This window comes from Mustela nigripes, chromosome 17 (assembly GCF_022355385.1).
Source record: "Mustela nigripes isolate SB6536 chromosome 17, MUSNIG.SB6536, whole genome shotgun sequence".
Classification (NCBI taxonomy): domain Eukaryota; kingdom Metazoa; phylum Chordata; class Mammalia; order Carnivora; family Mustelidae; genus Mustela; species Mustela nigripes.
The window spans coordinates 3,635,603-3,649,438 of NC_081573.1; the positions used below are offsets into that span (position 1 = coordinate 3,635,603).

The following is a 13,836-nucleotide window of genomic DNA, read 5'->3' on the forward strand; positions in this document are numbered from 1 at the left end:
GGGGCACCTGGGTGGCTCAGTGGGTTAAGCCTCTGCCTTTGGCTCAGGTCATGATCTCAGGGTCCTGTGATCGAGTTCCACATCGGGCTCTCTGCTCAGCAGGGAGACTGCTTTCCCCTCTCTCTCTCTGCCTGCCTCTCTGCCTACTTGTGATCTCTGTCAAATAAATAAATAAAATCTTAAAAAAAAAAAAAAAAAAGGAAATAACAGTGTTTGTAAGTATCTGGAAGAAACGGAACCCGCATAACTGCTAATGGAAATCCAAAATGATGCAGCCACTTTGGAGAATAATCTGGTAGTTCTTCCAACAGTTAAACATATTTACCATGTGACCCAGCAATTCAGCAATTTCATACCAGGATTATATCCAGGAGAATTAAAAGCATGTCCACCCAAAAGTCTTTATACACAAAACCCAATGAGAAATCATGTCACACCTGTCAGGATAATAAAAATCAAAAACACAAGAAACAAGTATTGGCGGGAATGTGGAAAAATAGGAACCCTCATGCAATGATGGAAGGAATGCAAATTGGTATAGCCACCATGGAAAACATTATGGAGATTCCTTAAAAGACTAAAAATAGAACCTTATGATCTAGCAATTACACTCCGGGGTACTTACCCAAAGAATATGAAAACACTAATTCAAAGGGCTATGTGCATCCCAGGTTTACTGCAGCATGATTTACAACAGCCAAATTACAGAAGCAAACTAAATGTCCATTGACAGATGAATGGATAAAGAAAATGTGGTGTGTTATATATGTGTGTGCGTGTATGTGCATGTGTGTATAAAACACATTTATTATAACTAATATATAGATTATATATGTAATATATAATACATAATGCAATATTATTGGTATATATGGCATATATTAGTATTATATGATATATAACATATATAATGGAATATTATTCAGCCATAAAACAAGAATGAAATCTTGCCATTTGCAACAATATGGATGGGTCTACAGAGTATAATGCTAAGTGAAATAAGCCTGTCAGAGAAAGACAAATACCATATGATTTCGTTCATCTGTGGAATTTAAGAAACAAAACAAACGAACAAAAAAACACAGAGAGAGGCAAACAGGAGCACCTGGCTGACTCAGTCGAAAAAACTTGCAACTCTTGATGTTTGGGTCATGAGTTCAAGCCCCACGTTGGGTGCAGAGATTACTTAAATAAATAGAGAGAGAGAGAAACCAAAAAAAAAAAAAGACTCTTAACCATTGAGAACAAACTGATGGCTACCAGAGAGGTGGTAGGAGGGGCACTAGTGAAATAGATGAAGGTGGTTAAGAGTATACTTACCTTGGGGCGCCTGGGTGGCTCAGTAGATTAAAGCCTCTGCCTTCAGCTCAGGTCATGATCCCAGGGTCCTGGGATCTAGCCCCACATCGGGTTCTCTGCTCAGCAGGGAGCCTGTTTCCCCCTCTCTCTCTGCCTCCCTCTCTGCCTACTTGTGATCTGTCAAATAAATAAATAAAATCTTTAAAAAAATTTTTTTCAAAAAAAAAAAAGAGTATACTTACCTTGATCATCGCTGAGTAATATATGGAACTGCTGAATTACCATATTGTACAAATTAAATAACACTAGGTTAATTACACTGTAATTTTTTTAAAAAGTTTGTAAACAAATGTTTATAGGAGCATTATTTATAACAGCCAAAATGCAGAAACAACCCAAAACAACCCAAATATTCTTCAGCTGATGAAAGGACAACCAAAATGTGCTATCTCCACACAATGGGGTATTATTCAGGTATAAAAAAGGAATGAAGTACATATACATGTTACCACATGGAAAACCCTCTTACATTAAATGAAAGAAACCAATCACAAAAGTGCACATAGCATATGACTGCATTTGCATCGTTTATATGAAATGTCCAGGACAGGCAAATCTATAGAGACAGAAGGATTAGTAGTTGCTACAGGTAGAACTCTAATTATATGCTTGCTGAAACATTCAGGGAGAAATATATAAATGCCTGCTATTTACTTTGAAATACATGTTAAAAATTGTAAAAAGGTAGATTAATGATTGAGAAGTGACATATGGATAGATATAGAATGAAGGAAACAAAATCATGATGACAATCTAAGTGTTAGGTATAAGAGGTGTTCAAATGTAAAACTCTTTAAACTATGTTTGAACATTCTAATAAAAATGATAGGGAATGGGAAGCTCATAATACTAAGAATTCAGTGAAGTAAGCAGAAACAAAATAAGTACTTTTGATGTAATTGCTCTTCTAAGAGATAGTAATCAAAAGAGAACAAAAAATTGAAAGACACCATTCACAATGGCAAAAAAATTAAAGATCACGATGGGCAGGAGGGACAGGAAACCACATGTATGGGTAAATGGAGAATCATAATCTGCTTTCAAAGGTAATAACTGAATATTTAAGTATTTAAATTCTATCTAGGGGCACCTGGCTGGCTTAGTCGGTGAAGCATGCTACTCTTGCTATCAATGTTATGAGTTTGAGCCCCATAAGGGGTGTAGAGATTACTTAAACATAAACATCTTTAATTCTACCTAGATGAATGGAGAGATTGATTCCAGTCAAAATGGCACAGATTTGCTTCCTGACAGCATATACTGTAACAGAAGTTTCTTAAAGAAACATTTCCAAGTGGGTGTGCAAACACGTCCAGAGTAAATCTGCAGAAAGGGCAAAACCCTCATCTTTAGTAGAAACCACTTGGGTAATCTTTAATCCTCTCTCTCCAACAAAGCTCTCATAACTGCGGGGTCGAGAGAAGATGTGTAAACTCAAAAGCAAACTAGGGGCTTGGACTGGAGGGAAAGAAACCTTGGGACCTCAACCCACCCACCAACCTGCCTCAGCCTTCACAAACCTCTCAGGAGCCAACACACCTGGACCTCTCCGACCATCGGAATAATCCCGACACACCAGGGATCGCTGACCGTGCGCCCCAGCTCGTCTTTGAGCCGCAGGGTAAAACCCGAATCCGAAGCAGAAAGCACTTTCACTGACAAAACACACCCCTCCCTAGTCTTCAGTCACCGGGCGCTACAGACAGAAACCAAACCCTGACCACGAACGCGGAAACCGGGATCTCCACACACCTGTAATCACTGACCCCCACAATCCTTCAGCACCGACTCCAAAGCCACCGCACCCACAGACAGCCCCTCACGGGCTCCCACTTGCTTCCGCTCCCCAACGGACCCCGCGCCTCCAACCACCCGGGAAGCCACAAACACCTCGGTCCTCTCATCCCGCTCCACAAACCGAAACATACACACACCTGATTTTCTAGGGACCCCACCGCAACATCCCACAGGCTGCACTTCCGCGATTACTCCCGCCGCGCCCCTGCCCGGACTCCACGCCAGCGACGGCGGCTGACGAGGGCCAGAAACGTTTCTGCAGAGCCTGGACTTCCGGCTTTTCCTGGAGTCAGTATGTCTGCGCTCATCTGGCCACCGGTCCTCCAGGCGGCCATCCTTCAGTAATCGACGTAAACAAGGCGAAGTGGCCGTTTTGGCCGGAAAAGCCAGGTAAGGCTCGGAACAGTAAAAACCTACCGAAAATACCCATTTCTCGCACCTAAAATCCTACGAGGCAAACTGCACTGATTTTCAGAAGCTTGAATTTACACAAGGTAAACATGGGGTAGGCTAGTCCGCCTCAGCGGGCTGGCGAGAAAAGTAAATCCCTACGCACGAAGAATAATTGGGAAAACACACAGGGCGCAGCCATCTTAGAAGTTAGGTATCCGTACAAAAATTAAAAAGTCTTTCAGCAGAGGAAAAAGCGCAAACATAAAGGCTAAAGGACAAATACCCTGGGAACGCTACAGACTGGATATGGAGGCCAAGAGGAAGATTGTTGAGGACAACAAAATATCTGGAGAAGCTCTCACGGTACAGTGAGAGTGATAATGCCATCCAAGGAAGTGAAAAACAAGGACTGGGAGAAACTAAGCTTCCCTTAGGAGAGGTGGCGGGGAGACACACTGCCCAGCAAGGTGAGGAAAGCAGTCCCAAGCCGATGTCCAGGTGGCAAGTTACTCACACGTGGTAGCGGGCTCCCATCTGGATCCAGTGCCAAGGGCAGGGCTTTCTGAGAACCAAGGGCCAGAATTTCTGGGAGGAATAAATAAGAAAACTCCAGGGAGAATTAAAAATTGTACAAGAAATGAAAAATAATCATAGTACACTACATGGCTAAACTACAAATGGTATTTACATAGTCATCATAATGTAAACACCAAATCTAATCCAACCGAAATTAACATATAACTCCTGGAAGATGAGGAAAAATAAATCCCTGCGTGTAGAGAACTGTATTTGCAGGAAAAGTTGTTCTGAAGTTTCCTTTATGATAAATTTATGGATAAAGCCCCCAAGTTAAAAATCCACTGTTAGTATACCCATATTAAACTATCAAAATCTTTAAAAAAGTAACTCTTAAGCTTAAGAGAACTGCAAAATAAAACAGAACCTTTTATCTTTAATAAAATGCATTTCCCTTCTTTAATCTTTCTTACATATCATCTACTTTCCTGCAGAGTTTCCCTTATTTCGATCAGTCTTAGTTACACTAAGCAGAATTTGATACTCTTAGAAACCCCTTAATCTCTAGTGAAGAGTAAGTATTAACCAATTGTGAACTGTTACAACAGAATCCTTTAGATGACAAATTTATGAAACAGTGCAAATTTATGAAAAGTGCAAAACACGTTTACCAACAGATTTGAATACTCTTAGTTTCTTTGCAGTAAGAAGTCAAAAGCACAAACCTACATCCAGTAATTAACGACTTAGCATTTTATCCTGTTAAGACCTAGATGTCCACAATTTAATTCCATTTGTCATCCAACCAAAACTTTAAATTTTCAGGTTACCAAAGACTTTGAAAGTTACTTCAGCAATTACCCATTCGAACTTTGAGACAGACAATTAACCATCAGTTTAGTCATTTCTTTGCTAATGAATTTTAACAAATAGCACGGCTTATTTGACCTTCAGTAAACTTCGAAGTTTCATTTTACTGCTGGTAACTTAAAAGTTACCACGTTTTATCTTAATTAAACCAACAAACTTAACTTAGCTCCAATACTGATTTACATTTCACCTGGACCCACTCCACTTTGAATGTTTAGCTGAGACACAAGTGGGAAGATCTGGAGTGGGGGGTGTTATGTCCAGGGGCTGCTCTTCTTGCTCCTTGACAGTGAAGAGAGAAGGAGCCATGGTGCGTGATCTAGAGGCTAGTTATGCAGGCTGCACACACGTTGGTAAAGAAACAGAAGAGCGAAACAGAAGAAACAAAGTGCTGCCAGGAGGCAGAAAATGGATTCCCAGTTTTAGAGCTCATCAGCCCCAACAGAGGAGCAGATGCTGGGCTTTCCCACCAGCAAGGGGGGAGGGGTTAAGCAGTCCAAGTCAAGCCAGAGAAGACAGGGAAACTTCCCCGAAACAAAGAGAGTTTCGGCAACTGCTTGGGTCTATTCCTTACGGTCTGTCTCGAGTTAGATTAACCCCAGTTGGCTCCATTTATAGCCATTAACATGGGGAAGTGAGTGAGGGAGAAGCCCCCACATCTATTAGGAGAAACAGAGAGAAATAAAGTCAGATTCCCCTTTGCTAGGGATGGCCCAGCAACCTGGGTTTACTAACTAACGGACTCATTTGGGCAAACACATTCTGCAAAAGCCCCTTAGTTCAGGGTCCTGGTGTAGAGCAATAAAGGCCTAGGTCCATTTGCCCTGTTTCCTGCAGAGGACATCTAACTGATAGATCCCACTGAGGCCATGCAGTGTTACAGGACCTCAGTCCTTTCTCAAGTTTTGCAATCCAAATTATTTCCAGTGGGCTAAAAGGCACCCCAAGGTAGTTGGGAACTGAAGAAGCCTACTGAGGCCATGCTCCCAGAAATGTAAAGAAGGTCCATTACCAAATCCCCCCTGACTCCTGGGTGGCGTCCCAAGCAGGATATGTCAGAGGTTCCCGTGTGTCAAAAGCGACCAGAGGCGTCCCTCAAGATATCGCTATTGATCACCATCCTGCCTTCCCCAGTTCCATCCATGTTGTCGCAAATGGAAAGATTTCATTTCTTTTGATAACTGCATAGTATTCCATTGTGTATATATACCACATCTTCTTGATCCATTCATCTGTTGATGGACATCTAGGTTCTTTCCATAGTTTGGCTATTGTGGACATTGCTGCTATAAACATTTCGGTACACGTGCCCCTTTGGATCACTACGTTTGTATCTTTAGGGTAAATACCCAGTAGTGCAATTGCTGGGTCATAGGGCAGTTCTATTTTCAACATTTTGAGGAACCTCCATGCTGTTTTCCAGAGTGGTTGCGCCAGTTTGCATTCCCACCAACAGTGTAGGAGGGTTCCCCTTTCTCCACATCCTCGCCAGCATCTGTCATTTCCTGACTTGTTGATTTTAGCCATTCTGACTGGTGTGAGGTGATAGCTCATTGTAGTTTTGATTTGTATTTCCCTGATGCCGAGTGATATGGAGCACTTTTTCATGTGTCTGTTGGCCATCTGGATGTCTTCTTTGCAGAAATGTCTGTTCATGACCTCTGCCCATTTCTTGATTGGATTATTTGTTCTTTGGGTGTTGAGTTTGCTAAGTTCTTTATAGATTTTGGACACCAGTTCTTTATCTGATATGTCGTTTGCAAATACCTTCTCCCATTCTGTCAGTTGTCTTTTAATTTTGTTAACTGTTTCCTTTGCTGTGCAAAAGCTTTTGATCTTGATGAAATCCCAGTAGTTCATTTTTGCCCTTGCTTCCCTTGCCTTTGGCGATGTTCCTAGGAAGATGTTGCTGCGGCTGAGGTCGAAGAGGTTGCTGCTTGTGTTCTCCTCAAGGATTTTGATGGATTCCTTTCACACATTGAGGTCCTTCATCCATTTTCAGTCTATTTTCATGTGTGGTGTAAGGAAATGGTCCAATTTCATTTTTCTGCATGTGGCTGTCCAATTTTCCCAACACCATTTATTGAAGAGGCTGTCTTTTTTCCATTGGACATTCTTTCCTGCTTTGTTGAAGATTAGTTGACCATAGAGTTGAGGGTCTATTTCTGGGCTCTCTATTCTGTTCCATTGATCTATGGGTCTGTTTTTGTGCCAGTACCATGCTGTCTTGATGATGACAGCTTTGTAATAGAGCTTGAAGTCCGGAATTGTGATGCCACCAACGTTGGCTTTCTTTTTCAATATCCCTTTGGCTATTCGAGGTCTTTTCTGGTTCCATATAAATTTTAGAATTATTTGTTCCATTTCTTTGAAAAAGATGGATGGTACTTTGATAGGAATTGCATTAAATGTGTAGATTGCTTTAGGTAGCATAGACATTTTCACAATATTTATTCTTCCAATCCAGGAGCATGGAACATTTTTCCATTTCTTTGTGTCTTCCTCAATTTCTTTCATGAGTACTTTATAGTTTTCTGAGTATAGATTCTGTGCCTCTTTGGTTAGGTTTATTCCTAATTATCTTATGGTTTGGGGTGCAATTGTAAATGGGATGGACTCCTTAATTTCTCTTTCTTCTGTCTTGTTGTTGGTGTAGAGAAATGCAACTGATTTCTGTGCATTGATTTTATATCCTGACACTTTACTGAATTCCTGTACAAGTTCTAGCAGTTTTGGAGTGGAGTCTTTTGGGTTTTCCACATATAGTATCATATCATCTGCAAAGAGTGATAATTTGACTTCTTCTTTGCCAATTTGGATGCCTTTAATTTCCTTTTGTTGTCTGATTGCTGAGGCTAGGACTTCTAGTACTATGTTGAATAGCAGTGGTGATAATGGACATCACAGTCGTGTTCCTGACCTTAGCAGAAAAGCTTTCAGTTTTTCTTCATTGAGAAAGATATTTGCGGTGGGTTTTTCATAGATGACTTTGATGATGTTGAGGTATGTGCCCTCTATCCCTGCACTTTGGAGAGTTTTGATCAGGAAGGGATGCTGTACTTTGTCAAATGCTTTTTCAGCGTCTATTGAGAGTATCATATGGTTCTTGTTCTTTCTTTTATTGATGTGTTGTATCACATTGATTTGTGGATGTTGAACCAATCTTGCAGCCCTGGAATAAATCCCACTTGGTCGTGGTGAATAATCCTTTTAATGTACTGTTGAATCCTATTGGCTAGTATTTTGGTGAGAATTTTCACATCTGTGTTCATCAAGGATATTGGTCTGCAGTTCTCTTTTTTGATGGGATCCTTGTCTCGTTTTGGGATCAAGGTGATGCTGGCCTCATAAAATGAGTTTGGAAGTTTTCCTTCCATTTCTATTTTTTGGAACAGTTTCAGGAGAATAGGAATTAGTTCTTCTTTAAATGTTTGGTAGAATTCCCCCGGGAAGCCGTCTGGCCCTGGGCTTTTGTTTGTTTGGAGATTTTTAATGACTGTTTCAATCTCCTTACTGGTTATGGGTCTGTTCAGGCTTTCTATTTCTTCCTGGTTCAGTTGTGGTAGTTTTTAGGAATGCATCCATTTCTTCCAGATTGTCAAATTTGTTGGCGTAGAGTTGCTCATAGTATGTTCTTATAATAGTTTGTATTTCTTTGGTGTTAGTTGTGATCTCTCCTCTTTCATTCATGATTTTATTTATTTGGGTCCTTTCTCTTTTCTTTTTGATAAGTCTGGCCAGGGATTTATCAATTTTATTAATTCTTTCAAAGAACCAGCTCCTAGTTTCGTTGATTTGCTCTATTGTTTTTTTGGTTTCTATTTCATTGATTTCTGCTCTGATCTTTATGATTTCTCTTCTCCTGCTGGCTTAGAGTTACTTTCTTATTCTTTCTCCAGCTCCTTTAGGTGTTGAGGGTTAGGTTGTGTACCTGAGACCTTTCTTGTTTCTTGAGGAAGGCTTGTACCGCTATATATTTTCCTCTCAGGACTGCATTTGTTGTGTCCCACAGATTTTGAACCGTTGTATTTTCATTATCATTTGTTTCCATGATTTTTTTCAAGCCCGGCTAGAACCTTGAGAATTTTCATTCTGAACTCTAGATCTGACATATTACCAATGTCTGTATTGATTAGGTCCCTAGCCTTCGGTACTGCCTCTTGTTCTTTTTTTGTGGTGAGTTTTTCCGCCTTGTCATTTTGTCCAGATAAGAGTATATGAAGGAGCAACAACAACCCCAGGAAAATATGCTTTAACCAAATCAGAAGAGATCCCAAATCGTGAGGGGGGAGAAAGGGGATAAAAAGAGGTTCAAGAAGAAAGAAAAAAAAAAAGAAAAGAATTTAAAAAAAGAAAATGAATAAAGAAAAATATAAAAGAAAAAAAATATATATATTGGATAAACTAGTTAAAAAAGAAAAGGGTAAAAGTTTAAAAAACTTCTAGCAGAAGAAGAGAAAAAAATGAAAAAGAAAAAAATTAAATTAACTGCAAAACTAAAAAAGTCACAGGGAGAAAGCCATGAGTTCCGTGATTTGCTTTCTCCTCCTCTGGAATTCTGCTGCTCTCCTTGGTATTGAAACCGCACTCCTTGGTAGGTGAACTTGGTCTTGGCTGGATTTCTTGTTGATCTTCTGGGGGAGGGGCCTGGTGTAGTGATTCTCAAGTGTCTTTGCCCCAGGCGGAATTGCACCGCTCTTACCTGGGGCAGGCTGAATAATCCGCTCAGGTTTGCTTTCAGGAGCTTTTGTTATGTGAGCGCTTTCCGTAGAGTTCTGGAGGACAGGGATACAAATGGCGGCCTCCTGGTCTCCGGCCTGGAGGAGCCGAGAGCCCAGGCCCCACTACTCAGTCCGCCCTCAGATAACAGCGCCCAGTTACTCCCGTCAGCCTGACCTCCGGCCGAGCTCCGAGCTCACCAACCCTGCAACTGGTTCAAGGTAACCCCCGAGCTGGGAGCTTAATGTCGGCTCTGTCTCTGTAGCCAGCTTTCCCGTTCCAATCCCTGCAAGCTCTGTGACACTCAGACACCCCCTATACTTCTGTGACCCTGCGGGACCTGAGGCCACGCTGACTCCGCGTGGGCTTCGCCCCAGTTTAGCCTCTGGAGCGATGTCCTTCAGCGGAACAGACTTTTAAAAGTCCCGATTTTGTGTTCTGTTGCTCCGCTGCTTGCCGGGAGCCGGCCCCTCCCCCCGTGGTCTATCTTCCCGTCGCTTTGGATTCACTTCTCCAGTCCTACCTTTCAGAAAGTGGTGGTTTTTCTGTTTCCAGAATTACAGTTCTTCTTCTCTTCCATCTGCGATGAATTTGCAGTTTTTGCAATCTTTAGATAAGCTATCTAGCTTATCTCCTGCTAGCTGAAGTAGTCTCAGCCTGTTACTTCTCCGCCATCTTGACTCCTGTAAGCTAAACAATTTGAGGTAAACTTCAGAGAAGTTACACAGTAGCTTCTTTCGTCGATCTTATTATTTTGTGGGTATATTAGCAAGACCCCACGGCACATGATTAAACAACTGGAAAATGGGATTGATTCCCCTACAATTGTATAACTTAACTAACACCTTGTTTGTGGCTGGGATAATGAAATTGCCTAAAAGCCAGCCTCTCGCACTCCATAGGATTAACTATGGACTTGTGGAGATAATGGATGACCCCACTTTCTTTATGATTGGATGGGATGATGCATGGGGAACTCCCCTTATCTCGACCAAGTTTTCTCCCACTTGCCAGTGATCCTCTATAATCAGGATATTGTTAAGGCTGGACCACTCAAAGGGCTACTTAATGGTTTCATCCCTTAGTGATATTTATCCTAGAAGCCACCTCTGTTGAGGTGCAATTGCAAACAGATGCTTTAGCTAAGTATAGAACAGTCCTCATAAAAGGAGCCTTAAAGCTCACTATGGAACAGCCCCTAACTAATGAGTTCACATCAGGTCCAGATTTGTCTTAGAATTCAAAGGCCACCAATGAATGATGGAGGCCGACTAATTAAACACTGGGCTACACTAACAGATATGCCAGAAATAATACTTAAGTTTTAACTTTAAACCTACTTACCTGTATGCCTGAACCTGACCACTGTACTTCTTTCTCTATAGAGCAAAACCGTTCAGAGGTTATTGATCTTGCTTACTCTATTTGGCCAGATTTTAGATGCCCCTGTTAAAAATACGAATGACAGTTTACTGATGACAGTAGTTTTCATAGAAAGAATAAGAAAAGCTAGGTATACTATAGTGCTCACTAGCACTTTTCAATTGCCAAAGCCTAAAAACATTAACACTGACTCCAAATATGCCTTCCTGGTACTACATGCCCATGGAGCTACTTGGAAGGAAAGGGGATTGCTGTCAAGCCATAACTCCCCAATCAAATATGGGTCTAAATTACAAGACCCTCCATATGGCTGTACTAAGGATGGCGTATATCAAATCTAGGATACATATTTGTGTTTCATACCCTCATCCATTGGACAGCTCACTCAAAAGGCAGTTTTATGCTGGGAACAAAAGAATCATACATATGATACTTGGGCAAATAACACACGGTATCGAGGATTGCTATCATTAGAAATGTGTTCCCAAATAATAGTACTCCAGGCTACTGAAGGTTTTGCTACTGATTGGGTGAGGTGACCTGGCATGAGATGGTCAGCTCCAAACAGAACCCACTGGATGTGAGGAACCAACCTGTGGCCCTGGCTTCCTCCAGGGTGGATTCGCTGTACTTTAGGATTTGCCTGGATTCATGGGTGCATTACTAAAACCATTACCACTCCAGTTAATCTCCCCAATTTAAAACAAAGATAGACACGATTGGGTTTTAAATGGTATGATCACTTAACATCCATTTTTGTTCCATCTGCGGGACTAGAGGATGTCATGTGGCATGTAGAAGCCCTTAGTAAATATACTACAAAGGCACTCAGTGATTCACTAAATAGCCTCTCCCTACTTAATACCGAAGTCTCAGATACGCAAGGCAGTCCTACAAAATAGGATGTCCTGACAGCAGCAAGGGTGGCACATGCACAGTTATCAAAGCAGAATGTTGTGTGTACATCCCAGACTACCACAAAACTGTCACAGAACTAATAAAGTATATGAATGCCCAGATTAAGGCTCTACAAGATCCTTCTCTTAGTGATTGGTTAAGTTCCTGGTTTGGAGGAGGACTATGGCCAACAATTAAATCTCCTTTTCAGACTTCTCATTTTTATTGCCTTATTAATCTTAGTTATGTTGCTTTGTTCATTGTTTCTCTACCTGGTGCCGAGACTCCATTGCTGCAATGACTTCAGCGACAGAAGATCCTGACCACGCAGAAACACACTTCTTCACTGTCAGCGCTGGATTCAGCTGCCTCTGCTTGTCATAACTCCTTATACATCCCTCAACTGATCAGTGTTGACCCGAGTAGGTAGGGACAGCTCTACGCCCCTATTCAGCAGGAAGTAGTTAAAGAAGATGAGACCTTCAACCACCTTAAAGATTTAAGGGTCAAAATTGTTCAGGGGGGAATGATGAGGGAGCACCGGGCTGGCGGAAGACAAAGCAAAAGCTGGCGCCTTGCACCCCCCTCTCCATCCGCTCCCCCTCTGTCATATGTGTAGCATCCCTCAGGCAGCCCTGACTGCCACGAACAATAAGCAAATAGTTAACTTAGTCCATTGAGCATCTACCTTCAGCTTGGGTCTTGATTCCAGGGTCCTGGGATTGAGTCTGCAGGATTGAGCCTGCTTCTACCTCTCCCTCTGCCTGCTGCTGCCCATGCTCATGCGTGCACTCTCTGTCAAATAAATAAATAAAATCTTTTTAAAAACAAGATTTTATTTATTTAAGAGGGGAGGGCCAGAGGGAGAGGGAAAGCGTATCTGAAACCAAGAGTTGGACAACTGACCAACTGTGCCACCCAGGTGCACATGACATAAGATTTCTGTTCACCCCTAATATGGGCAAAGATTAAAAGATTCATGAGATAGTGAAGAAATAGGCATTCTGAAAGAGTTGGCCTTTTTTCCCCCATGGGAAAAAAAAAGCTGTTAGGGTCGAGAAGACCTCAACCTAGGGAGGCGCAAAGGAACGACACCAAGGCAGCTCTTTCTACAACAGCACGGGCTTTATTGTTCCAGCATGCTGGGGCTCTGCAACATACCCGAAGATCAGGCAGAGGCTGAGAGTCCTGATCAAGGGGAGCATATGGTTTTTATGCATTTTTTAGACAAAGGCTTGTCACAAAGCCACGATCACAGTGACCTCTTTACACAGTTACAGTTCCTGGTATGCTCTGCACAGTTTACATTTTTCAGTTAGCCATATCTTACCGTCCGGGTACTGCTGGGGTCAGGCTGCTGTGAAACTAGGACAAAACAGTTCTCTTCTTTGTTAACCACAAGCATAATTCAAGGACACAGCAGAGCAGTTACAGAAAAGCAAGTTAGAAGAAGCCCCACACAATTTAACTCTTTCAACTCTGGATCTCTTCAAAGCCAGGGTAATATTTAGGTCCATCAATAATTTTTGATATGGGTCACAAAGGCAAAAGAAAAAAATTAAATTTCCTTAAATCTTACATCCATTGATAAGTCCTTGAAACAGGCAGAGTGACCTTCCTCCAGGAACTCAACTGCCTCAATGTTAATACGTTGGTAAGAGCAAACTTAGCTCAACAGTATCCCAACCTCCAGGACCCTGTAAGTCTCCTTTAACTTCTAAAAACTTTGGAAACTTCCTTTACTTCTACCCTCCAAGATGTGTATTAGCAGTCATCTGCCAAGCATATGGCCTGCTGATATACAACTGAAGGGCCTCGCTGAAGCAGGAGAATGAAGTTCTTGTCTCACAGGGTCGAAGAATGAATCTCACAAAGGAACGTGAGTAAAATGATTAAAAGTGT

The 13,836-nt window shown here is 41.7% G+C and overlaps 1 protein-coding gene across 1 annotated transcript in view; it reads right to left on the reverse strand.

Moving 5' to 3' along the window:
• The window catches only part of LOC132005475 (zinc finger protein 432-like), a 61,498-nt gene extending 58,431 nt beyond the window's left edge, over positions 1 to 3,067 (reverse strand). The window contains exons 1-2 of the mRNA XM_059382648.1: positions 2,899 to 3,067; positions 1,321 to 1,476 (exon numbers count right to left, since the gene is read on the reverse strand). The gene's annotated coding sequence lies outside the window, so the exon portion shown is untranslated. The remainder of the gene's footprint in view (positions 1 to 1,320; positions 1,477 to 2,898) is intronic.
• Between the last annotated feature and the right edge of the window lie 10,769 nt (positions 3,068 to 13,836).